The following is a 26,390-nucleotide window of genomic DNA, read 5'->3' on the forward strand; positions in this document are numbered from 1 at the left end:
CTTTTTTCCCTTCAGACATAATTGAATCAAGACAAATGGTAATCAAAGAGTCATACATTTTCAAAATTTCATTAAATTTGGTTAACTTAACCGTAAGATATAGTAGTTTAATGAACTGCAATCAAATTAGGAGTATTTAACTAGAAACACTTCAACTTCACGTAGAGTTAATCAATCAAGCTCAAATTTGTACCAATTATAGCTTACTAGTTTGGAAACTTGCAGTCAAGTTTGAGAATTTTTGGGGCACTTAATAGGAAGTTATAGCTTGTTTAAAATAGTCTAGCTAACAATTAAAATGTCTATGTTTTTGCAAATTTACTACTAGCGTCACCTTATGACAGAAACAATAACCAAATAGCAATTCAACTGAGAGTCCTTGATCTTCTGAACAACTTTACCGAAGACACCATATTTCTAAATAATCAGGATCCTGAGATACCGTCAAGGCGCCATTCACCGTGCGGGTTCCATTCACCGTGTGCTTCCGAATATTTTTTCATTATTTCCATATGAGGGCATTGGTAAGCGTGTGGCTCCCATTTTCATTCTACGAAAACAAAAGATTGAAGCGCTGTTTGTTTTGTTTCTTATTTTTGTATTTTTTTGTTAGAAATGAGCACCCATGAAAACAAAAAGAACGGAATCAATCGGTGCCGTAATCGCTTGTTTTCGAATAGGATGATAATGGGAGCGTGAGATTAATGATGGAACACATACCCAATAATTGAATGATATGACAATTTCCTTTCAATTTCAATACAACATTGCATTGTCTTATCATTCAGTCATAATATGGAAATAATGAAAAAATATTCGAAGGCACACGGTGAATGGTGCCTTGACGGTATGCAAAATTAAAAATTTGTTTTCACTCTAGCACCGCCTAGCGGTAGAATTTTGAATCATACTGTTCATCATCGAAAAGTGTTTGAGCAGGTGAATAACTTTGCCGAAGACACCAACTCTCTAAACATATGGGAGAGAAATTTTGTCAGTGTTACGTCTGCTTGTCTTTGACATCACATAAATCACAGACGAACAGATGTAACTGTAACGAAATGTCAATCCCATATATGTCAGGACCCTAATTACATGGAGCTTGATGTCTTCGGCAAAGTTGTTAGGTTGGTAAGGAACTTACAGATAATGGTACGTGTGATTCGAAATTTCACCGCTGGGCGGCACTAGAGTGCAAACAAATTTCAAATTGTACATATCTCATGATCCTGATTATTTGGAAATATGGTGTCTTCGGCTAAGTTGTGTGGTAGATCAAGGGCTTTGATTTGAATTATTGTTTTATTCGAGTTTCTGTCACTAGGTGGCGCTAGTTGCAAATTTGCATGAGCATGCAAATTGTAATTATGTGCTAGAATATTTTCAACAAGCTGTAACTTTTTATTGAATGCACTGAAAACACTCAAATTTTGACTGCTGGTTTCCCAATCAGTTAGCTAACCTGATCAGAATCCTGTGATATATGGGATATATGAAATATGCGTGCTCAGTATCGCCACCTATACGTGGAGTTCCAAATCATACGGCACATAATCTGTAACTCTTGACCTATCCAACAACTTTGCCGGAGAAATCATCATTCTAGGTGCTGAGGATCCGGAGATACATGGAATATAAAATTTGTACGATTAGTTGCGTTATCTATGTGGAATTTGCAAACAAACGGTCCATCATTAGTAAACACTTGGCCCAATAAACAACTTTGCCAAAGACACCAAATTTCTATGTGATCAGGATCTTGATATAAATGTGATCATATATTAATACTTACATGCTCACTAGCGCCACCTATGTCTGAAGTTCTGAATCAATCGGATCAGCATCTGTCAGTCCTTGAGCAACTCAACAACTTTGCCGAAGATACCGTCATCCCAGGTGATCAGGATCCTGAGATATATTAATATAAAATTTGCACGCTCAGTAGCGCTATCTATGTGTGAAATTTTCAAACAAACGGTCCATAATTAGTTAACACTTTACCTAATTAACAACTTTTCTGAAGACACCAAATTTCTATGTGGTCAGGATCTTGATATATATGTGCTCAAATACTTAGTACTTACATGCGCACTAACGTCACCTATATATGAAATTCCGTATTAAACAGTCCAGCATCTGGAAGTTCTTGACCAATCCAATAACTTTGCTGAAGACACCGATCTTCTAATAAGTCAGGATCCTAAGATACAGAACATTAAATTTGGAATCCAAATGGGCCCCAGGTTTAAGAAATCGACCATCATTTAAGGTTCCCTGTAGAGGGTTAAAGAGGTTGAAGAAACAGATGGTATGGGCTATACAAGTACAGCAAATAGCGGTTTCCGAAATGAAGAAAACGTACCGCTGAAGCCGGTCCTTTTCCTAGTTTTAAATTTCAAACTGTCAAAGGCAAATCCATCTCACAAAAAAAATATAATTTCATTTTTTATTCCATTCCAAATGGAACGAAGGTTTTCACTTTCCCAAAACATAATGTTTCCTATGCATTTACATAAGCCGAATCGAAATCCACAGCCAACATAACAGCTTCGGCCCAACTTTGTTTGCGTAAAGATATTATGCAAATAGAGCCGCTACACACAAAAAAATCGCTTATCGTCCCATCTCCGTTCCGGTCGTGTTGAATGGAAAAACCCAGGTTAATCCACCTAGTGGTGATAGTGCCTTTCTCGTCGAATATGTACTCAACATTTTTTCCGGCCATAAGCCGAAGTATTCCTGAATCCTGAGAATACTCTAGAACGGAATTTATCTCATTTTCTTCTTTTGTCACAGTGCTCGTTGACTCGTCAATGCGGGGTGGAGTTGATAAATAATAAATGTATTTGATGAACAAATTCTTAAAAAATTAAGCAAAACCGCTTAAGGCGAAACTGGAAGCATTTCCTATTTTTTTTGGTTTTTGATTTTTTATAAAATATTGAAGCAATATTTTCAAAATCGGTTTTCGTGCACATGTTGAGTATGGATCAGGGTATATTCTGATTTTGTTACGCGGCATAACATGTTTTTCGTTTTTGCAGAAACCTTTTTTTGTGAAATTTTGTTCAAACATGGTTTCTGCAAAAACGAAAAACATTTTATACCGCGTAAAAAAATCAGAAGATATCCTGATCCATACTCAACATGTGCACGAAAACCGATTTTGAAAATATTGCTTCGTTATTTAATAGTACATCAAAAACCAAAAAATAAGGAAAGGCTTCCAGTTTAGCCTTAACTCATCGGTTTTGATAAAAAAAACTTCTGGAAGACTCTAATTTCACTATAAAATTGATAAATCTATTGGTTTATTTATTTGTGCACTTCTTCAAGATGTTGAATTCCGACCAAAATTTCCAAGGGGGACCCCTCTGGACTTAACAGAAAATCAAAATTTGTGTCAGCCTTATTCAGAAAAGCAAGAATTTTATCAAAGCCATAATTGAATTTGGAAACTTACTGATGGCTCATATTCCGACGCTATGTTAAACGTATAGGCCGAGCTGAAAAATATCAAATCTCTCAGTTGACTGCTTGACCACCTTCACTAGCACTGGATGCCGATCATCATCAAGAAATTTCGGCAATTTTTTTTCTGCGCACTTTAGCTTATATTTTATTATCATTAGTTATAAGATTCATGTAAAATTTGACAAAAAAAAGTGCAGGCAAGCGAAATTTCCCCTATCAAAGCCCATTCAAATTTCTACCGTGTTACAGAGCGCGAGGACTCAACCAGTTGCATCAAAATTGTTCGCAGTAATTTAAGACGCAGAAAGGGATTGGTGCTATAAAATTTAAATTTTTCCATACAACGTTGATCCATCCTACTGTAAAATGACGCCTCAGGAATCTAAAATGATGTAATTTGACAAGATCGCTTAAATTTTTATCAAGATTTTGTTCTTTTACACATATTAATCGCTTGCACCGATTTTGTTCACCTGCGTAATTTCAGCAATGGATCCAACCCTGATTCTGCAACACTGCCGGTAATCTTAAGTGTGGTCAGAGACTATTTTCTTGCTGCCCGTGTAACTGGTTAACGAACATTTTTGATGATTTGATGTTTCGCATGCATGGGTTTGGTTTTGTTTTTTAATTGGTCACTTCCGACGGGACACCTGGAACCGGTTCCGGAACACAACCGGTTCAGATACGGTATGAAACTGTTTTCTTGCTTACCGTTCATCTGGTTATCGAAAAACCCCGCTCTTCCATGTGTCACATGCATGGGCTTGGTTCACTTTTTTAATTGACCACTTCCAGCGGGACAGCTGGAACCGGTTCCGGAACACAACCGGTTCAGATATAGTCTGAAACTATTTTCCTGCTTACCGTTCATCTGGTTATCGAAAAAGCCGCTGTTTGATGCGTCGCATGCCTGGGTTTGGATCACTTTTTTAATTGGCCACTTCCGGCAGGACATCCGGAACCGCTTCCGGAATACAACCGGTTCAAACATGGTCTGAAACTATTTTTCTGCTTACCGTTCATTTGGTTATCGAAAACGCCGCTGTTTTATGTGTCACATGCCTGGGTTTGGTTCACTTTTTTAATTGCCCAATTCCGGCAGGACATCCGGAACCGGTTCCGGAACACTACCGGTTCAAACGAGGTTTGAAACTATTTTCCTGCTTACTGTTCATCTGGTTATCGAAAAAGCCGCTCTTTGATGTGTCGCATGCCTGGGTTTGGTTCACTTTTTTAATTGGCCACTTCCGACAGGACATCCGGAACCGGTTCCGGAACACAATCGGATCAAACATTGTCTGAAACTATTTTCCTGCTTACCGTTCATCTGGTTATCGAAAAAGCCGCTCTTTGATGTGTCGCATGCCTGGGTTTGGTACACATTTTTAATTGGCCACTTCCGGCAGGACATCCGGAACCGGTTCCGGAAAACTACCGGTTCAAACATGGTCTGAAACTATTTTCCTGCTAACCATTCAACTGGTTATCGAAAAATCCGCTATTTGACGTGTCGCATGCATAGGTTATGTTCACTTTCTTATTTGGCCACTTCCGGCGGGACACCCGGAACCGGTTCCGGAACACAACCGGTTCAGATATAGTCAGAGACTATTTTCCTTCATCCTGTTCATCAGATAATCGAAAATGCCGTGGTTTGATGGGTCGCATGCATGGGTTTGTTGCATTTTCATATCTGGCCCCTTCCTGGGGTACCGGTCCGGAACACCTAAATGGCCATAACTCCGGAACGGCTGGACCGATCTGAACCATTTTCAATAGGAAACAATGGGACAATGTACCCCGTCGAATGAACCATCGGTCGTTGAAATCGGTTCATATTTACTATTTAAAAATGAGGTGACCTTTTTGTACACATACACACATACACACGCACACACATACATACACACACACATACATACACACAGACATCATCTCAACTCGTCGAGCTGAGTCGATTGGTATATAACACTTGACCCCTCCGGGGGCTCTATCAAATTTTCGTTTTTGGAGTGAACATATAGCCTTTCGGTACACCTTGGTATACGAGAAAGGCAAAAAGGTTTCCGTTCTTACACCTTCTATAAAAATGGACAAAATATGTCCTACACTCCCTAGAGTTAAAAATAGTTGTCCGCGGAAAGGGCCACTTTCGATGGGCACTGAATCGTGAAGTTAGAGAGAAGTTAAGTGTTTGTCATCAGGAACAATCGAAATTGAGTTATGGATTGGATGTCGGTCGAGTGAGATTGGTGAAAGCTTCTCTGATAATATTCAAGGTTTTGTCATAGCTATAGAAATTGCTTTTCCATTCAATTGATGGCCAATTAGTTTTGTAGGGGTTCTTAAAACCGTCATAAAACTAAATGCCTTTCATTTTGATTCTAAGATGGTTCTAAAACTTCTTTTAACCTAATTGACTAAAAAATATTACTTGGGCTAAGTAATCCTTTCTAGTTTATCCGAAGAGGTTCGTATATTCAAAAAAATAATAATATAAGTTTTATAATGGTTCTCCAGTTAGCCTAGTGGTTAAAGCCATCAAAAGATGGTGGGTTCGTTTCCCGTTCCGGTCAGGAAATTTTCTCGACTCCCTAGGCATAGTGTACTGTGTCTCTGCTAGCATTGTGTCAGAAGTTAGTCACAGAAACTTATATCAACCTAAACTTGCGCTGCCTTAACTCTTATATGACCTGTGTGTTGCTTGGATGGGTGAATTAATGAAAAGTTCTTTTAACTTTTTTTAAACGATACGATATACCAGAGGTAGGTGTACTGGAAAAAAGCAGTAACTGTCAAATGGTAATCAACTCACCCGAATTGTTGCAAAGTTCACGGGAAAACTCGTCCTCCGCCTTTTTTTATTCAGCTCACCTTTTCAATTCACAGATTCACACTTTTTGTTAATCTATTTATAGAACATTGCTTTCAATCGCTTTTGGTCCCCCGAAACTCAATCCATTGATCAGCGGTATCAATTCCGCTACGCCTCCATTCGCAAACTGGTAACACCACAATCCCAATTACAGGATCGCCGGAAAAAAAAAACTTTGTAATTTAATTATTCACAATCGGCTCACTGACACCATCGCCGTCGTCGTCACGTTTCGGCGATTTCTGCACGGTTGATTGCACCACCAATCCATCGACGAAACCATCACTTTCCTGTTAACCGACGGACGACGATCGTTGTGACAATTATTCGTTGAGTATCAATTTTCACCTGTTCGGAAATTGCTGCGATATGGGTGGACCGCACTTTTTTTTTTGCAATTTTGTTTGATCGATTTAATAAATGATTTTATTGTTAATTATGCATCCGGTACAATAATCGGGTTGACTTCCTTACATGTTGGTTGCTGCTATATTGGTTGTTAATTTCCGGAAACAGTTTTCCGATCTGTTGGGGAGAGAATGGAAGGAAGAGGATAAACAACATATGAATGAAAATGCTATTATTATTTGACACGATGCTGCCCACATGGAGCAGATTTCAATATATGCTATGCGAAGGTGGGTTGGCATGCACTTAAACCTTAACGGTTTGACAATTTCATGGAATTGAACTATTCTGATTCCAACCAATGGCAATGAAACAGCTTTTCAGTAGAACACCTACATGTGCAATATATTTCACACGCATTTTATAACCTAACTGACAATCGCATGCCACAAACAGACATGTATTATATGCTGAATTGTTTCTTTATAATAGTAATAATAAGTGAACTACAATTATGCAGTACACATTACTGTATAAAATCTTATTCAATTAAAAAAGAACCCAATGTTCAACCTTCATTATCGGTATTAACAGTGATAATTCAAAACGCTTTTCAAGGGTTATATGAGATCTTTATTCGATCTGCAGTAATTCCTTTACAAAATAGTTTTACAAAGAACCCGTAACGTGGGTAGATCACCTTGGAATGGTGCGTTACGGTGTAAGATCTACCATTTCAAGTTTTGATCTTGCTATTTTCCAGCCTGGTTTATTTAAATGCAGGAACATTCCAGGATCAAGATTTGGTGTACTTTTTTACACTATTTATTTATTTATTTATTTATTTTATTCTATTTATTTTTCATTGCTAATATACTGTTTGTTTCAGAGGGATGGAGGTAAATTTAAACTATATATAAATAACAATTTACAAAAATATAACAGTGGAGAACGTATCACAATTTAATACTTTTTTCTATTTCAGATTTACAAGCAGGCAATCAGCGATCAAAACGGCGAAGTATCTCTTTCTTTAGAAAGGTCAAGATTACCGTACGATACAGTGACAAGTAGACCACGTTTTTCGCGTCGATTTATTCGTGCCGAGTTCCATAATTTCGATATCTTTTTCGAACATTTACGATAATGTATTTCTGTTCATCACACCTTCAACTTATATTACGCGTTGCGAACATTCGCGGATAATAAATATGTACAACGGTTTTATTAACCCCAATCTTATTAACACGGGAACGCGAAAAAAAGTAATACAAGAACATAGATAAAACTCAAAAGCAACGATTCTAGTTTAGTTGTCCAGTTTACTCGTAAAGCTACGGCGCGGGTTTTGGTTTTTCAGCATTGGCAGTAACACTAAACGGAGTTGCATACAGTTTATTTTCTGACTGAGAAACGATAAGCTTAAAACGTGCGTTATTACGAGTGGATCCGACATAAGCGTGGTTTAAAAAATATTCATACCCGGTATACAATTAAATTTAATACACAAACATACAATAAAATTATTGTATTCTTCCGACAGCCGGCTGGCGGAAGACTAAACCATATCAAGGGTTGCATAGCTCACATCATTTACCAATGTGAATCCAGATCTATGTAACTTTCTATCCCTTCCCTTCCTTTGTAACAAACTTCCTTCCTGTGACAACCGTGGGGATGCGGAGGTACACACGGTCTCTAGTAGCAACGGATGTCACACCAACATTCCTTCCCTTCCCCGATGACCGTAAGGACGTGGCCGGCGCCGGTACTGACAATATAAAGTTTTGAACCTTCAAAATTGCACATTGAGGATGGAAAGCTACACCCAGGCCTCATCCATTTGGTTCCCTGTGCAATGTTGACTGTTCTGGTCAGTAACGGAGTAGCAACTACGAATTGTACGGCCATCTCATGCTCATGCTCATGCTCATACAAAATAGTTTTACAAAGTCTTTCTCTGCTTCTTGTTAAGCTAATGAATATTAGGGTGCCAATGGAATGTATGGGAAAAATTTGACCATCGAATTTCAAAAACGGGTAGTGCTCAAAAGTTTCGTCTCCTCAAAAAAAGTCCCCATGCAAAATTTCAGCTCAATCGGACTTCGCTAAAGGGTGGCCCAAAGCGGTCAAAGTTTGGCTGTTTTGAAACACGAAAAATATCCCAAGGTAGGGATACATGAAAATTTCGAAATCGTAAATTTTTTTTTGATGCCAAATGCCTTAAAAGTGCATGAAACGTCGAGATCTGGTGTTATCTCAAAAATTTTTTTTTGGGAAAAAATTGACTTTTTGGACTTAGAAAATTTTTGAGTTGGGATAGTGAAATGAATTTAAAATGGAGGATTTGAATTTAGTTGCTGAAATATTCATAGCAATAGTACTGGAACATGTCTTATATCATCGTTGGCAACTGCTAGCATATTATATATCATATATCGTTAGGGTGGTTCACTTATTTTGCATTAGGGTGGTCCTTTTTTGGTAGAAAAATTTAAAAAATAAGATAATAGTATTAAAAAATCTCTTATATACCTGTAAGTCATTTTCAATGTTGAATATATATAATATTTCATTAGGGTGGCTCATTTATTTTTAATTAGGGTGGTTCTTTGAGATGGAAATTAAGAACAAAAAATATTTCCAGAAAATTTACCAGTCATATTTTTGTATAGTTTAAAACCATGATGAACCATTGCGAATTTCTGCTTCTCCTGTCCCTCCCGGGCGTATCCTCAATTATTCATGAAATCTTTTATTTTCTTTTTTAAATTTTGATTTTTTTTTGGTGCTTCACTTATTTTGCATAAGGGTGGTCGTTTTTGTAGAAAAATAAATAAATGAAACGATAATAGTATTTGTATTTGTATTGTATTTTCCGTTAGGGTTGTTTTTTTTTGGAAATTAAGATCAAAAAATACTTCCAGAAAATTCAACCAGGTAATATTTTTCGTATAGCTTCAAGCCATGATTTCCTGCGAATCTATCGGTGACTTATCTATAATGGGATATTCTCTAATTATTATTTTCTCCTTTCGTTCCATTTCAATAATCACGGCATCATTATAGTGATTAAAACCGATTTCTATCTACAGAATTAAATATTGTGGTACGGACTACCAAAGAGATTTATTTACTAGAGAGGTTCATCTCATTGTAAGATCTTGAAAAGTTTTGTGAGACTAAATTCGAAAATTCTAGTAAACATTTATTCAGCAGTTTCTATGAGGAAGAAGAGTTTAGTTTGAATAGTAAAACTGTTTGTTAAACCCCTAAGATGGGGAAGTTTTTCATTATGCGGTATTTGCAGATATAGTTTACTTTTGTAATAGTCATGGCCAAGCATGCCCGTACTGAGCGGATGAAATTTATGCTCTTTTGATTTACACCACCAAAATCATCGTATTCATGCAATCTTCCTATCTTAACTGATGAAAGGATGTTGAAATAATTTAAATGTCTTTTCGAACTGTAAAAAAAACCTCAACGCAGTTCCGCACGGAACGTTCACCCGAGTAAAATTCTCTCCGTGTGCTCAGTGTGGTACTGCGGTGCGGTTTTTTGACAGTTCGAAAAGACATTTAAATTATTTCAATATCCTTCTATCAGTAACATAGGAAGATTTTTTTAAATACGATGATTTCGGTGGTGTTAATCAATGGAGCAGAATTTTCTTACGCTAAGTGCGAACAAGCCTGGTTGTAGTAAAAGGGACGTAACGAAAGAGTGGGAACGGTTTCGTGATATTTACAAAATCATGCTGATAGGTTTTTGGTACATTACATCGAATATGTTCCTAAATTACATCTGATTTTTTTTTTGAACTTTTATTTTCATTTTCTTTTTTGTTATTCCTGTGTGTAATATCAGTTTCCAATAAGAAGGATTCCGGAAGAGAGAGAGCACATACCACAGCGAATCAAAAATTAAATTTTGATCTGTCTCAAAAGCAAACTTATGTGTCTCTGACAATTTTTGAGTCGCTGAATCCGCGTCCGGGCTCAGATTTGCTCCAGCACGTCAGGATTTTGAGCTATACCTCAATTTATAAGGCAAAATATGTGATTTTGGGCTTTTTTACTGCAAGCCATCAAGTATGGAAATAATGTTTTAAAGCAATCAAAGTGTAAATTAGTCGATTAACATCTAAACTAGCGATTTATGCCAAATATTTCGTTTTACCAAATCCCATTTCATAGTTTGTCATCGTGTGTTTAAATCCAACGTTAAATTTATTCTATGTTTTTGTTCGTCCCATTCGGTATGCTATATGGTAATCTTGTAGCAAAGGTATATTTTGTTTAGATAGATAGAAAGCAACCTACTGTTGTTCTTTCCCCAGCAACGTAACTGTGTTTTCAGAAATGAAGCAGCCCAAGGCCAAGAATCTTTTTAGAAAATATAAACAAAAAAAACTTTTGTTGCACATTATCATCGCCTATCAAGCTGTCATAATTTGGATACGTTTAAAATCAGTTTATTATTCCTTATTTTAAACCATAATAAAAATCTGGTCCAACATTTGTGTTGCGGAACAACCATTGCAAACGCTCACTTTTCTCGTCCATTCTGGGCATATCTCAATATATTATGCAAACTTTTCCAATTAACAGATAGAGGAGAGTTAGCTCTATCTGTTACTGGTAAAAAATCCAGGGACATGAGAAGCAGAAATTCGCAATGGTTGTTACGCCCTTTCCACATGTTGGTCTAGGAATATCCCAACAAAGTGTTACATGCCAATAAAGCATCATGGTTTTAAACTATACAAAAGTATGACTGGTAAATTTTCTGGAAATATTGTTTTGTTCTTAATTTCCATCTCAAAGAACCACCCTAATTAAAAATAAATGACCCACCCTAATGAAATATTATATATATTCAACATTGAAAATGACTTACAGGTATATAAGAGATTTTTTAAAACTATTATCTTATTTTTTAAAGTTTTCTACCTAAAAAGGACCACCCTAATGCAAAATAAGTGAACCACCCTAACGATATATAATATATAATATGCTAGCGATTGCCAACGATGATATAAGACATGTTCCAGTACTATTGCTATGAATATTTCAGCAACTAAATTCAAATCCTCCATTTCAAATTCATTTCACTATCCCAACTCAAAAATTTTCTAAGTCCAAAAAGTCAATTTTTTCCCAAAAAAAAATTTTTGAGATAACACCAGATCTCGACGTTTCATGCACTTTTAAGGCATTTGGCATCAAAAAAAATTTACGATTTCGAAATTTTCATGTATCCCTACCTTGGGATATTTTTCGTGTTTCAAAACAGCCAAACTTTGACCGCTTTGGGCCACCCTTTAGCGAAGTCCGATTGAGCTGAAATTTTGCATGGGGACTTTTTTTGAGGAGACGAAACTTTTAAGCACTACCCGTTTTTGAAATTCGAGAATTCGATTTTCATTGGCACCCTAATGAATATATTAGCGCATGTTTCTTTTAATCATACACCATAGTAGGTGTCATATCATCACATCCTTTCCTATCCTAATAACGGAGAAGATGGGCGTGGCCGGCAATGGAAGTTTTCATGTCTTTTTTACGTTTCGTGAGGGTTTCGACCAAATGTTTGATCGATATTTCGGGTGACTTTCTCAGTCTTTAAGGTGAAACATCAAGTAATCCCATTGCAATTTTGTATACAAACTTTAGACCCGAGCAGAGGAAAATATCAAAATAATAACAACGGAATCACAAAACCTGTTTATATCTCGGTTTGTTATTATTAACTTATTAAGTCATCACCGTTCCATAACATGTTCTGTTGGGCAATCTTATTTTGTTATGATCGTGCTCTTGGTATATTTTCTTTAAATTACATTTCAATAACATGTTTTGTTGTAGCACAAGTTCAGTTATTATTGTGTCATTGAGACTGTACAAACATTTGATTATTAATATTACAACATAACTAGCTTTGCAATCAAAACTACACCATTCGAGATTTTCGTTGTACACAGCATTCCGTGAGGAACTGTAAGAGAAAATATTATTTTGTCATCAGTTCCTCTTCTTTCTGACATTACGTTTTAACTGTGACAGAGCCAACTTATCAGCCTTTTGTTGTATAAGCACTTTGAAAAGTATACCTGTTTTTCTTGTCCCAATTTCAGTTGAAGTATGAATATGAATATAGAGAGTGTAATAGAGTGATAGCCATTTTATGAAACATTTTGGATGAACTGGTGGAATTCAAGAAAGAACAACACTTTTTCGACAAAAATGTAAAAAAATAAGTCATCAAGAAGAAGAACTCCATTGATTATTTTTAGACATTTTATTTTTATTGATTTCACTACATCGATCCCACTTAGATTCACTTGGATAAATGTGTCAATCAATGAGGTAATAATGTAAATTAATCTTATAAATAATGAACCACCTAATAAAGGGCTTCTTAACGTCGGTAGTTTTTCATCTTAAATTGTTTGGAAAATAAACGAAAACTATTGTTTCTCTCTGTTTTCGATGATAAATCGCTTGCGACAACAATAGCGTCCCAATTATGAATGAAACATTTAACAATAGATGCTATTGTTGCGTATCCCATTGAATTCATATGGGACTTTGTAGAAGTTCCTATCCGCAACAGAAAAAAAGCAAATTTTGTTTTCAGATTGTTATCAATAACTTATTCATATCAAAATTTGTTATTGAAATATTTTAAAAAATCGCTGTTATTAAGTTGTTATTGAAACTAACAAAACATGTTATTAAACAGGTCTTCCAGGACCATTTTTTTGTTATAATTTTTGTTATTTTGCCGCTTATGACAGACAAGTTTAGAACAGGATATGTTATGTATATAACATGAAAATAACTCTTTCCGTTACTCAGTTATTTTTCCAAAATAACACATTATATTATGCTGTTGCTATTCCCTTCTGCTCGAGGAAGCACAAATCTGACGAACGAAACATCGAACCAAGCCGCACTTGATTTTCTTGGCTTTGCTCACTTGCAAAAAGAGGCAGCTTTTCCAAATCGAGCGCAATTGTTTACGAATTTTTAAGATTTGTGCTCTTGAAAACGTGAGTAGGGGTCTAAGTCGGCCATTGTGACAGCCATATTGGTATTCTTTGAAGTTTCTTCCTAAGTCGAGAACGAATTGTATTCTACTCTCCCGACGTTTCGGCCGAAGGATTTTGGTCTTTTTACTTCAACCTCTGATTGGATAGCTGTTCCTTCCCAAACAACATTCCATAAGCAATCGGAATAGGAGTATTAAAGTTTTAGCATGACAACTTTCAGTATGCAATCTATGAATTACTCCGTTACCACGCAACGCAACGCAACGCAATCATACATTTTTTTTTTATTATGGTTGTGTGCACTCAATTCCTCTCTTGACCCAATCTCACCCCTATTCTTAACGTTAAGAAAAAGGTTCGAAAATACAGAATTTTTCATCGCGTCAACTAGGTAATGCCGTTTCTGCTGAAGCCTCGACTGTATCATTTCAACTATCATTTAAAACGGCTTACACGAATTTGCAGTTCAAAAGGATATTAGGAATTTTTCACGAAGTTCCCCGAACTTGCAAAAATTTTATGCGGAATCAAGAAGAAGAGTTTTTGGAATTCCAAGGTTCGATTTGATCTTAGCAGTGCATTGTAAGTTAGTTGAAAATGTTCAGGATGCTCTATCCCCAAGCATGGTTGATCTTTTCATTTAATTAGAAGACTAGTTAGGTTAGGTGAAACATCTGCCCAATTTCTTTTTTTTTTCAAGAAAATATGGTTGAGTTTTCAAGAGATTTTCATGCTTAACATAAAATGAAATGAATGGTAAGATTCTAGGCAGAATTCATAGGTTTCATTAGGAAATATAAACTTAAACTCCCCTTTTTATGCTAAAATTCTTAAAAAAAAACATGGAACTCCTCCAAAAGTTTGACCATGAATTCTGGTTATACTTTTTCCTCAAAAATCTACTAACGACTCTGTCATATCTTCTATTCTCACGAGCACATAAGAATTTTCTTCATCATCGTTTAAATATCAAAGTTCCGATTCTAGATTTTGAGCTCGTTCAAAAACTACGTCACGCTTAGATAGGAGAGAGCCTTTTTGTCTACCAGAAAAGTCCCTGGAAGAATTGCGGGTTGATTCTTGGAAGAAATCCCTCGAAACCCCCTGATAGAATCTAAGAAGCAATGCCGACAGAAATCCCTGAAGAAATTGTGAGAACAATTGTAACAGTTGGGAAAATCCAACAATAACTATTTTTATAAATGTCGATATAAAAAACTCATCTATTTTTTATAGCAAACGCTTTCGTTTCTAATCGGTAACCCGTTGGAACAAAAGCGTATGACAGAAATGTGGATTGAGATGGGCTGCATGTAGGCGTGATTTCTTTTAATATAAAAAATCTACCTAAGATCTAATAACTTATAAAGGTACAGTCATAGCACAATTATTGGTCACCCACTGTGACGGTTATTGAGACCGTCGCCGCCGCACTCTGCATTGGGACTTTATTGCGATGACGTTTAGGTAGCAGATAAGGAGGAATGAAGAATGGAAATACTGATTGTCATTTTGTGAAAGATAACTACACGTTGAACTGGTGCCACATTCATATTAAAGTATTATGATAATTGCAGTCTCTATGCTTAATATTAATGCTAAGTAGTGCTAGCCCTCGTTGCCTATGATCTCTTAGTGTGTTTTTTTTTCTGAACAGAACTGTGAGTAAACTAGCTTCTACGAATGATTTTCCCATATGTCGCTCATATGCTTTGTTCTATATATTTTAGCTAATACATCCATAGAATCTGCTACTAGCATAGGAGGTGAATTAGGTAGTACATTTGACTTAGTGGCACGTAGATATTCAAAATTTGTCCATGAATTTGCAAAACCCTAAATGAATTATACTGTAGCTAGATCCTAACCTCACACGGCTTTCTGGAGTTCGTATGCGAAGCACCGGCAGGGTAATGAGAACTAATTTGTAAGTAGAATTCTATAAGTTAGTTGGAATTTCTGGTAATAAATCTATTTTTCAGTTGAGCCTCTCTTACACCACACGAAAGGACTACATAAAGTTTCTCAACACCCACATTTATGATGGGTCAGTTCCATTTGAATAGCGTGGTGAACTGACTGACTAAGAATTGTGATAATCGAGATAACAAAAAAAGGAAAAACGATCAACTTCCACCAAGAAATGTATACGTAGTAGTCAAACGTAACGGTCGTATACTTTACTCTCATTAGTCTAAAAACTCGTCCATTTCTAGATTTGATCTGAAACAGTTAAGTTGTATGTCAAAGTGATACCAAGAAATATCCAGAGCAGAAGCACATGCTGGGAAAAAGCTTAAAGTGTTCCTATTTCTTATTGTAGTTCTAAAACGTTTTCAAAAAGTGATAAAGTGTCACGAGTTGTGAGGTGTCCTTTGTTGAGGTAAAACAAACTAAACTTATTAGTTGTGGTCAATCAAAAATTTAACCTAATATGAACATTCCAAGAAACAATCACTTCAAACAACTATTAAATTTTAAAAAAAAATAGTACGCCCTGAGGAAGACACACACCAAGTGTCGAAACGTTGGGAAAATGTAGAACATCGGTTATTAAATAAAGACTGCGTAGCCGAAAACCAGTAATTAAACCATACAGTCGATCATTTGTCAGTTCTAATATTTACTTGATAGGGAATATAGGGAATAATCTATAGATAATAACGAGAATATTGTGAATAGAAGTGCAGGCTACGGCAGGAGCAGGAAGGAAAATGAAAAGAAAAATATTTGTATTGTTTTCAATCAAGAGTGTGTGTCAATCGTTTCGTGGCTTTGCAACATCACGTGGCTTTTCTTTGGTTTTTTTGGATCTCATTCCACAGCGATCCCATCGTTAACCACCTGAGAGGTGGAAATCAAACAGTTATACCGAACGCCATGTCAAAAAACCGTGTCACTGCTCACACTGCAATTTGTGAATGACCCACGAGCACGTGGTTGATCTCGGTACTTATCGAACATCGTGTTCCGATCGTTCCGACGCCACGATCGGGTTCGAGCGCAGAGCGACGCGAAAGGCTGCGGGCGTGAGCTGATCGTGCTGAATCACGCACCTGAGCGGGCAGAGAACCTCGCTGAAGTTCCACTAGCCTAGGGCCGAGAGCGACGCCTAGGAGCGCAGCATCGGGAGTAGGGAAAGTGGGTTTAGATGCCATTTTTCAAACTTTCATCGTTTTCAATGACAAATAGCCTCATTTCTTAGGCTTTCAAAGTGGTAACAGCAACTAGACAATATTAGCTTTATATTTCAGCAAAAAATAATCACTGAACAGTGCATTTTCATTGATTTTCAGCGATTTTGAAAACTGGTTCGAAAAACAGAGGTGGTGCAAAAAGGCCGTCTGCCGTGGGGTTAGATGCCACTTCATGAAAACATTCAAAATTTACGTCCATCATTTTCCGGGCATTTCCGACTCCTTTTCCCTCCACTGTTCACTTTTATCGTATACTCAACACATGAAGTGATACCCACCCTCCCCGTGGAACGATGGTCGTCATATTTGAATGACCCCTAACATGGATAGCGTAAACATAAACAGCCATGTTTCTCCATGTGTGCCGCAATCTCCTTGGATACCATTGGCGTAGCTAGGGGGTTCCAGGGGGTGCTTGGCACCCCCTAGAACAAATTTGTCACCCCCTAGAATTTTTCCTTGACAGACACCTTAAATTTAATACCTCACACAATAATTTCAATATTTATTAATGGCACATTTGAACAAAACTTAAGCACACCTGGAATTACTTATATACCTGTTGTACGCGTTTTGGATATTGATAAGAACAATGAACAGACTTCTCAATGGATTTCTCCAGAAATACCTCTGTCTATTTATACAGTGATTTCTCTAGGCCTTCTTTATGGATTCCTCCCGATTTTTTTTTTCAATTGACTCCCCTTAGGATACATACAAGGAATTTCTGCAGAGATTGATCCAGCAATTTCTCCGGTGATTTTTCCAGGAATTCTTTCAGAGATTTTATTCAGAGATTCTTCCAGAAATCTCTCATGGAATTCCTCCAGGAGGTTAAATTGGCCTTCCTTCGGGAATTGTGGCTAGGATTCCTCAGGCAACTCCTGCTGAGATTCTTCCAGCAATTTCTCTTAGAACTCTTCCAAAAATTCTTACTTCAGGAATTCTACTAGGGGAATTCTTCTGGAAATTATTCCGGAAAATCTCCCTGGGATTTTTCTAAAAATCCCTTCGGTGATTCTTCCCGAGATTTCTTCAAAGATTTATCCTCCAGAAATTCCACAAAGGATTTCCCCAAGAAATTTTATTGATTCCTCCATGAATTCCAGCTGGAATTCTTCAAGCAATTCCCTTTAGAACTCCTTCAGGAAACACTTCTAGGGATTTCTCCTGGCATCCCAAGTAACAATCTTGATTCTATTTGGTTTTATTTGTTTTTATGATAGCTTTATCACAGCTGCGCATAGTCTAATTATTCTTATCATGACTTCTTCTGAGCACAACTATACTTCATCAATATGTGGTTTTAAGACTATCTCCAAGAATATTTGCGAATATGTGCATAAAACCACTAACACCAATAAGAACTATTGACCTTAATGTCAGTTTCAAGAGACTCTCGTAGTTATCTTCAATTTTCAATCACTCTTGAGCAAGAGTAACTGTTCTCGAGTGAGAAAAGTTTGGCAAAAAGAAAAAAAACTTCAGCACCAGATTCCGATTTTCGTCGATCCACTATCGTATCGGTTCCGAAACCTGACCCTGAAGCGGCGCATCGCCAAATTCCTTCGATTTCAGCATCCAAGAGGAGGTACACTGCAAATTTTGTTTACTGGTATTCAGCAAACTTTGCTGATTTTTTTGTGCTGATTTCATTCAGCAATGCGAATTTACTGAATATCAGCAATTATTTTCAACTTGCTGAACCATCCAGCAATTTTGACAGTTGATCAGCAACGTTGTGCTGAAATTCAGCAAAAATTTTGCTGAAATTCAGCAATTTATTTTGCTGATTTTTTTTGTGCTGGAAGCGTTTCAAAAAATTTGGTGTGTAGGTCTGATCATTGGACGTCATTTTCTGTGCAATCGGTAAATTCATCGGATTACAGACAGTGATAAACAATTACTTACATGTTGGAAACGCAGACCGGAAGAACTTGGCACAGCACTGCACCGGAACGGACAAATGCTCCCGGTGGCCAGCGGTACCGGGCTGCTGATGGAATTCATCAGACGGGGGAGCCAAGTTTTAATTGTCGGCCCACATAATCCACCACGGTGCGATGAAATTATTTTGTTTGTTTACAATTTACTACAAGATTTATGACGTTCTCGATGGAGTTTGCATAAATCCGCATCAAGAACGTCATAAATCGGAGTACTCTTGAGTAATACTTCATACTCTTGGTAAAGTTGAAATAAATTTAAGCCGCTTTTTTGGTGTTTTTGATGGAGAACGTTATTAATCTGAGTACTCTTGAGTTACGCTTGTAATTCTTGAAATTCTTGTAATTCGCTTGAAAGGAATTTAAGATGATCCTATGGTGATGTTGATTAAAACCAGCAAAAAAAAATGACGTCTCCGTGGATTTTATCGGAAGCCATGTTGAGAAAACTCATGAATAATGCTCTCGTGGCTTGAAATAATCATTTTAAAGATTCTCCTATCGCATTATTATCGAAGCGCGTTGCAATTTTTGGAAGTATCTTGCAACATATATACGATAAATTTTGCTTGTCAGTTGCCAACCTTGTTACACTGCGGAATTATTCCCATTTCATGTTAGAAACTTATCCCGATTATAATGTTGTATCATTGATATTCATGAAGTTTTTTCCCGAGTTAATTTATTTTTCCTCCAACATAAAAGCTGCAGCAGCCACAGAAGCTGTCAGATGCAGTCAATTTTATTATCATTTTATGGTGCACTCGAAGAGCTCTACGCTTAGATACCAATTCGCCTAGAGGACAACTTGTGAAGTACAACAGGTTTTAAGATAATCTTATAATCAGTTCTCCAAGACTATCATAGGATGGGCCTCTTTCGTCTTATGGTGGGTTTATGATTGTGTTGACGCAGTTATGTAGAGTAATTTGGTTTATGTGTGGTTTTAAAGAATAGCTGTTGAAGAATTGTTCTAAAGCATTATAAAATTAATTTTGTTAGTTGGGATTCCTCCTGTAATTTCCCCAGAATTTCCTCCTGCGATTCCATTAGGAATTCCTCCAGTACACTTCTACCGATTATTTCAAGGAGAGCTGAAGGTATTCCTCCAGGCATTTTTAGATGAACTTAGGATACCCCCGACATTCCTGATTCAAGAATTTCTCTAAAAATTACTTCTATGATACCTACCGAAATTCTAGTCATTCCTTCAGATATTCCAGCTGGGATTTCTCAAGCAATTCCTGGGGTTCTTCCAGCTATTCTTCCTCCAGAAATTCCAATTGTGATACTTCTGAAATTATGCTACGGATTCTTCTAGAGCTTTCTCCTGGCTTTTTTGCTGAGAACGTATCAAGTAATCTTCTGAAATTCTTGCAGAAATTCCTTTGATTGTTCTACCAGGGATTTCTCCAAGGACTCATCCAGCAATTCCTCTAGAGATTTTATCATGGAATTCCTTCAGAAACTCCTTTTAGCCTGGTGTTATTGTCTTTTTTAACATATTTTTCCAGAATACCTCTACCGGTTCTTGCACGGGCTTCTCTAGGTTTTCCAAGGATTTTTTCTTTAGATTCCCCCAGGCATTCCTGATGGGGTTTCTCTAGAAATTCTTGTATATTTTTCTCCAGCAATTCCTCCTAGGGTTTCTGCTGAAATTTCTACAATGATTCATCTCAGAATCCTTCTAAGAATACCTCCTGAGGTTTTACTGTGATGTCTTCAGAAGCTTTCCGGTGATTCCTCCAGGAATTTTTATTCAAAATATTTTATCCAAGGACTCTCTCATAATTTTCTCATGAATTTTCTCATGGATTTTCTACAAGAAACTCCTATTGGCCTTCCTCCAGGAATTTCAGCTAGATTTCTCAAGCTATTTCTGCTGTAATTCTTCCAGTAATTTCTCCTAGGACTCCTCCAGAAATTCTTACTATAATACATCACCGTTTTTTTTTATCTTTATTAACGGGATTTTTAGCCTAAGGCTAGTTTATCTCGGGACCCACGCTTTACTTTCCTTCCGATGGAAGAACCCACATTTTGTGAGTTTTATCGGGAGTGGGATTCGATCCCAGGTCCTCGGCGTGATAGTCATGTGTTCTAACCATCACACCAGGTCCGCTTCACATCTTCGAATTCTTCTAAGAATTTCTACAGGGATTCCTTCAAAAATTTACTGGGATTATTCAAGGAAATCTTCCTAGGAGCCTTGCAGAAGTATCTTCGGTGTTTCTTCGTAGAAATCATAAAGGGTTTTTTTTTCCTGGGATTCCTCTAAACATTTCTCATTGGATTCCTCCAGGCACTCCTCTTTACCTTCATCCAGAAACTCCTTCTGGTATTTCATAAGCGATTCCTGCTGCTTCTAATGTTTCAGGCATGCATCCTATGTCTCCTCCAGAATTTCTTACTGAGATACCTGAAGGAATCCCTCTGGGGATTTCTCCAGACATTCTTGCTGAGATTTCAAGGAAATCAACCTATAATACTTCCAGAAATGCCTTTGATTTTTTCACAGACTCAACCAAGAATTCTTTTAGAGTTTTTAATCATGGATTACTCTAGAAATTCATCATGGTATTACTCCCGTAACTCCTCTTGGCCTTCTTCAAAGAATTCCAATGAAGGAATCCCAATAGAAATCTCTGTAGGTATTTCTTAACGAATTTCGAGAATAATTGGAATTTCCAGTGAAATCCTAGGAGGTATTACTAGACAAACCTCTAATGAAATCCTATAGGAATGAACGGGAAAAACTTATTGATTAGAAGGCACCGAATGTTGCTAATTGACAAATTGAGAGATTAATTTGTGAAAAAAATCGCGTTTTGGTGGGATTTGAAGGCACGACTCCGTATTCGCTAGACCACAGTTTAGTCATTTATTCGAGGGTTCCTTCGGCATGGTTGTTTTTTTTTTTAATTTCTGTGGTAGTCTTTAATAAGCATTTTCTTTTTTTTTTTATTTCTATAATTTCAATGACTATTCTTCTGAAATCATTTCAGCAATTTATTTTTCAGTTATTATGCAATTTTCTCAGGCAATTTTAACGTGATTACTTTGGCTATCCATTGATTTAATTGTACTCATATATATTGCTTCCGTAAATTGCTGAACTGAAAATTCAGAAATTCTCATCTGGACTTGCTCAAAGAAAATGCTATGAAATTCACGAAAACCTTCCTGACAAATTCCCAAATCAATTGCCGAAAAAAAACATCAAAATTACCTTAAAACTTTCAAAGTAGTTGCCAAAAGCATTTATATAAAATTTCCACAAACATTCACAATAAAATCGAAGAAATTCTAATAGAATTTTCCGGAATCATCTAGGGAATTTCTGAAGAAACTTAAGAAGAATTCCAAAAGTAATCGCCTTAGAATCAGCGTGACAGAATTTTTGAAGAACTGCCTAAGATTTTTTTTTTTCAAATAAATTCCCGAAGGAAATCTCTAAGAAATTTGGCGAATGGATTTCCAAAGGAATTACTGAACAAGTTCCCAAAGTAATGTTCGAAGTTTCCTAAATTTCCAATAGAACTGCTGAAGAAATTCCCAAATAAATTTATCAATGCAAGTATCTTCGGAATTGCCGAAGATAGTCCGAAATCATCTGCTGCAGGAATTCCTTACATAAATACTGTAGAAATCGTCTAAAGAATTATCATTACAATTATAGAAGCGATTTATAAAAGTATTTCCAATAGACTTCACGAAGGAATACTGAATAGCATAGATAATGAAAGTCCAAAAAATCGACGAAAATCCCAAGAAAAAGTAGAATTACTTGCCGAAGACATTTCCAAAAAAAATTGAGGAAGTTCCCAGAGTCATTGTCGAATGAATTACCAAAGGCTTCACTAATGGAATTCCCAAAGAAATTGCCTGAAGAGTAATTGGAGAATTTTAAAATGCAAATATCAATAAAATTGCTGACATTAACAAAACAATGCTTGAAACACTATTTAAAAAATTGGCAAAGGAACTCCCGAGAAAACATTTCGAATGAAATAAAAAAGTCAAATAAACGCCTAACAGAACTGCCGAAGAAAATTCCAAAATAATTGCCAATGAAATTTTCAATAAAGGCGTGAAAGGTGCTTTCCTGCGGAATTACCAAAAGAATGTTCTGCCGAGAATACAAATTTCTAGTGTTATACGTGAACCAGAATCGATTATCCGAAATGTACGGAGCTGAAATTTTGACTGATTACTACAATGTTGGTTTTACGTAAGCCAAAATTTCAGCTTTATACACCATTCCCATCACCAGATATAACATCAATCCAGTCGAAATTCCATGTCGGCTGCCTAAATTTTAGCCAAATCGGTTTACTAGAAACCAAGTAGTCGTTAAACTTGGCTGTTTTGTATGAAATGGGATCGGTGGTCTTATTGTTTTGTCCAACAATGTATATAATCTTTTCAGCATCGTTTGACAAAAAATATTATCGGAAAAATCAGTATAGCAAAGCCATCAAATGAAAGCTAAGGGTGCCCTTTTCATTTGAGGCTGAAAGCGAAATGTTCCATCAAGGGGTCTAGAACAATTTTTATTTTTTTCCTGATTTCTAGAACAAATTTTCAAAAAAAATTATTTTTGGGTACTTTTTAGCCTAAATTTGTATGGGAAAATAACTCCCGATGGAACATTTAACTCTAAGCACCAAATTAAAGAATATACCCTTAGCTTCCGTTTAATGGGTGACTTGGGGACGCCGATTTTTTTCTAATAATAATCTTCTACCATAGACACCGTGTACGAAGTATGGATCTTCAGAATAACAACAATGTTCAAAGACAGTGAACTGAAATGCTGTGATATTCTCAAGATATTCAGTTCAAAAGTACTGTCCTACAAATAGGACGCTAGGCGGATATGGGTGTTTTCTCTAGTAGCTTTTGAAATATATCCGGAAAATTATCACAAGTAATTTAAGGGTTAGAATTCTAGCTCTCATAAACTTTTTCTTTGAATTCCTAACGGAACATTAAAACTGTTTTTTTTTTTTTTAGAATTAACATCCCAACAATGAAATGTACATATAAACTGTATATAAATACACGAAGAAGTCTTGGAGAAACTGATGGGCTTTAGGAAACAAAAATGGATAATTTTTCAAGCATTTCTCTGAGATACATTCTGGTTTTTTTTTGAGTCACACAAAAGATTTTTGAGATTTTTTTAAGATATCTTGAGGACTTCACAAGATACTACTGAACGATTTTGAATGAAATTTCTAAGAGAATCCTAGAATAATCATCTTAGCAAATTTTGGGATAATTTTCCAAAAAAAAAAAACCTTGTAGAGTTTTTGTAATAGATAATAGAATTTAAAAAAGGTACTCGCTGTATTAACAAAAAGTCAACCAAGGGATACCAGGAAGGTACGTAAAAATATCATGAATTATTATTCAAAGTATTCAAAATATCCAGTCAAACTTACTTGTAAAAGTTAGTTGATCCTGATTCAATACTTTTTTGAGTTATGAACTTTACCTAATCCACATAAACATTTTTATCTAATTTTCTTTCTACTCTACGCTAAATACACTATCACTTCTAAATCGATACATATACACAAATCACATGTATTTGCAGTTGTAATTGTATTTCTTCTTTTGCTCCCGGAATTCTCCTTTGGTTTCTCACAATTAAAACTATAATTCTTCAATTGCTACGATTCGTTGATAATCTCCTGACAGACCACATCAAACGCACTACAATTACGTCGAGGAAGCTCTGCAACGGTATCGCCGGCACGTTATATCATTTACATGTAATCACATACTTCTTCCTCGCTTTCCTTCTACGAGCACCCGGCACGCGATAAACACCCCTGCCGCCGTTTGTGTGTTACCGCAAAATCCCCTGCGACAAAACTATCTGGGCACTTTCAACAAGCGCACAAGCTAAATCACTCCACAATAGAGCGCCCCCAATCACTCCAGATTAAGGGTCATCTGTGATTGTGACCCCGTCTTCATCCATCCCAGGCGACGACGACTGCGACGACTACGACAAAACACGGCGGCGTACGATGAAACGAGCGCGCAATTATCTTTACATCGCAAATCCCCCGACAATAGCCCCAACAACGGCAAAAACACCCGGCCACATGGTCACACAATAATCGTATCGGATTAAGCCATCAATCTCCAAATACGGGTTGCGTCTCACAAACAGCTGCAACAGCACAAGATCCAACCCAAACTAGTCTTCCACTAACAGGCCGCAAGGGTTCCACTCCGCGGACAAAGGACCCCCAAAGGAGCAATCTTCCCGAAATCGCGTCCGTTTCGCGTCGCGTCAAGATGCAGACTGAATCCGGAGGAGATCCAAGCTCAACCGTCTAGCATTCAACAACGACTCCGATGAATCGAAACTGAGATGTAATCCGCGGCAGTCAGTCAGTCAGCATCCTTCCCGTTGGTGCGCTTCACGGTGACTGGTGATATCTCGCGAAGTGAACGACGGCCGTGGTGCGGTGATGATCCGTCGTCGACATCGCCGTTCCAAATCGCGCGCCAAAAGTTCTGGAGTTCTGGCAACTGGCATACACACCACACGGTATCCAGCTGCCGGTTAGTTATTCCGGGATGGAAAAAGCGCATGCTCACCTTCCCGGCGATAGGGGAGGTTTGTTGTTGCTCTCGCGTGAAATTAATGAATGACTAACGCTGGAGGCCAGAACGCACGTGTAGTTCAATGTAGGTTTTCTCAATTGGCGACCGACCGAGAGTAAGAAAATGCGAGTGCATGAAGATTATCGACCACTTGTTGCTGTTCCCACACGTGTCGTTTCGTATATGGGGGGAGGCATGATTTACTGATGTCAATTTCTTGATTTTGCTTTGGCTGACCAAGCCATGTGGGAAATTACACTGTTGAAAATGCTTTGTTACTGATTTACTGATTTACTGGTTAAGAATTGTTAGTACTAGGCCCAAAATCGTTATTACAATAAAATAAGTTCCTCATCCGATGCGAGGTTTAGACCTGTGCGCCGCCGCGCCACGCCGCCGCCGACACTTTTTGTTCCACGCCGACGCCGACCGAGGTAGGTACGCCACTGTTTGTCACGCCGCCGATTTTCATTTTTCGCGCCGGTGATCAGTGCACGAACAAAATTAAATTTATATAAAGTTGAGATAAAACAAATCTCACGAACACTATCATAAGACTTTGATTACAATAAATGATTTCTTAACTCTTAGAACACACATTCACACTCTTGACCTTTCCAGAAATTTCTTCAGATAATCTTCGAGAAGGATTCAGTTATGCCTCCTGGGGATCCACCTGGGATTCCACCAGAAAAATCTCCAGGGATGCCTCCAGGATGATTTTTTTTTTTTCAGAAGATCTTTCAGGAATATTTCGGCAGGAGTACCTTCAAAAACTATTTCAGGAGAGCTCAGGGATGTCTACTAGAAATACATCAGAGATTTATACAGAAGATCCATCAGGAATTATCATAGGAGGCCCT

The 26,390-nt window shown here is 37.1% G+C and overlaps 1 protein-coding gene across 2 annotated transcripts in view; it reads right to left on the reverse strand.

The window, feature by feature from the left end:
- The window catches only part of LOC109412774 (tachykinin-like peptides receptor 99D), a 670,157-nt gene extending 644,516 nt beyond the window's left edge, over positions 1-25,641 (reverse strand). For both annotated transcript variants that reach the window (XM_029865175.2, XM_029865174.2), the window contains exons 1-2: positions 24,348-25,641; positions 6,293-6,877 (exon numbers count right to left, since the gene is read on the reverse strand). The gene's annotated coding sequence lies outside the window, so the exon portion shown is untranslated. The remainder of the gene's footprint in view (positions 1-6,292; positions 6,878-24,347) is intronic.
- Positions 25,642-26,390: the final 749 nt, after the last annotated feature.

The sequence above is a fragment of the Aedes albopictus genome, chromosome 3 (assembly GCF_035046485.1).
Source record: "Aedes albopictus strain Foshan chromosome 3, AalbF5, whole genome shotgun sequence".
NCBI lineage: Eukaryota > Metazoa > Arthropoda > Insecta > Diptera > Culicidae > Aedes > Aedes albopictus.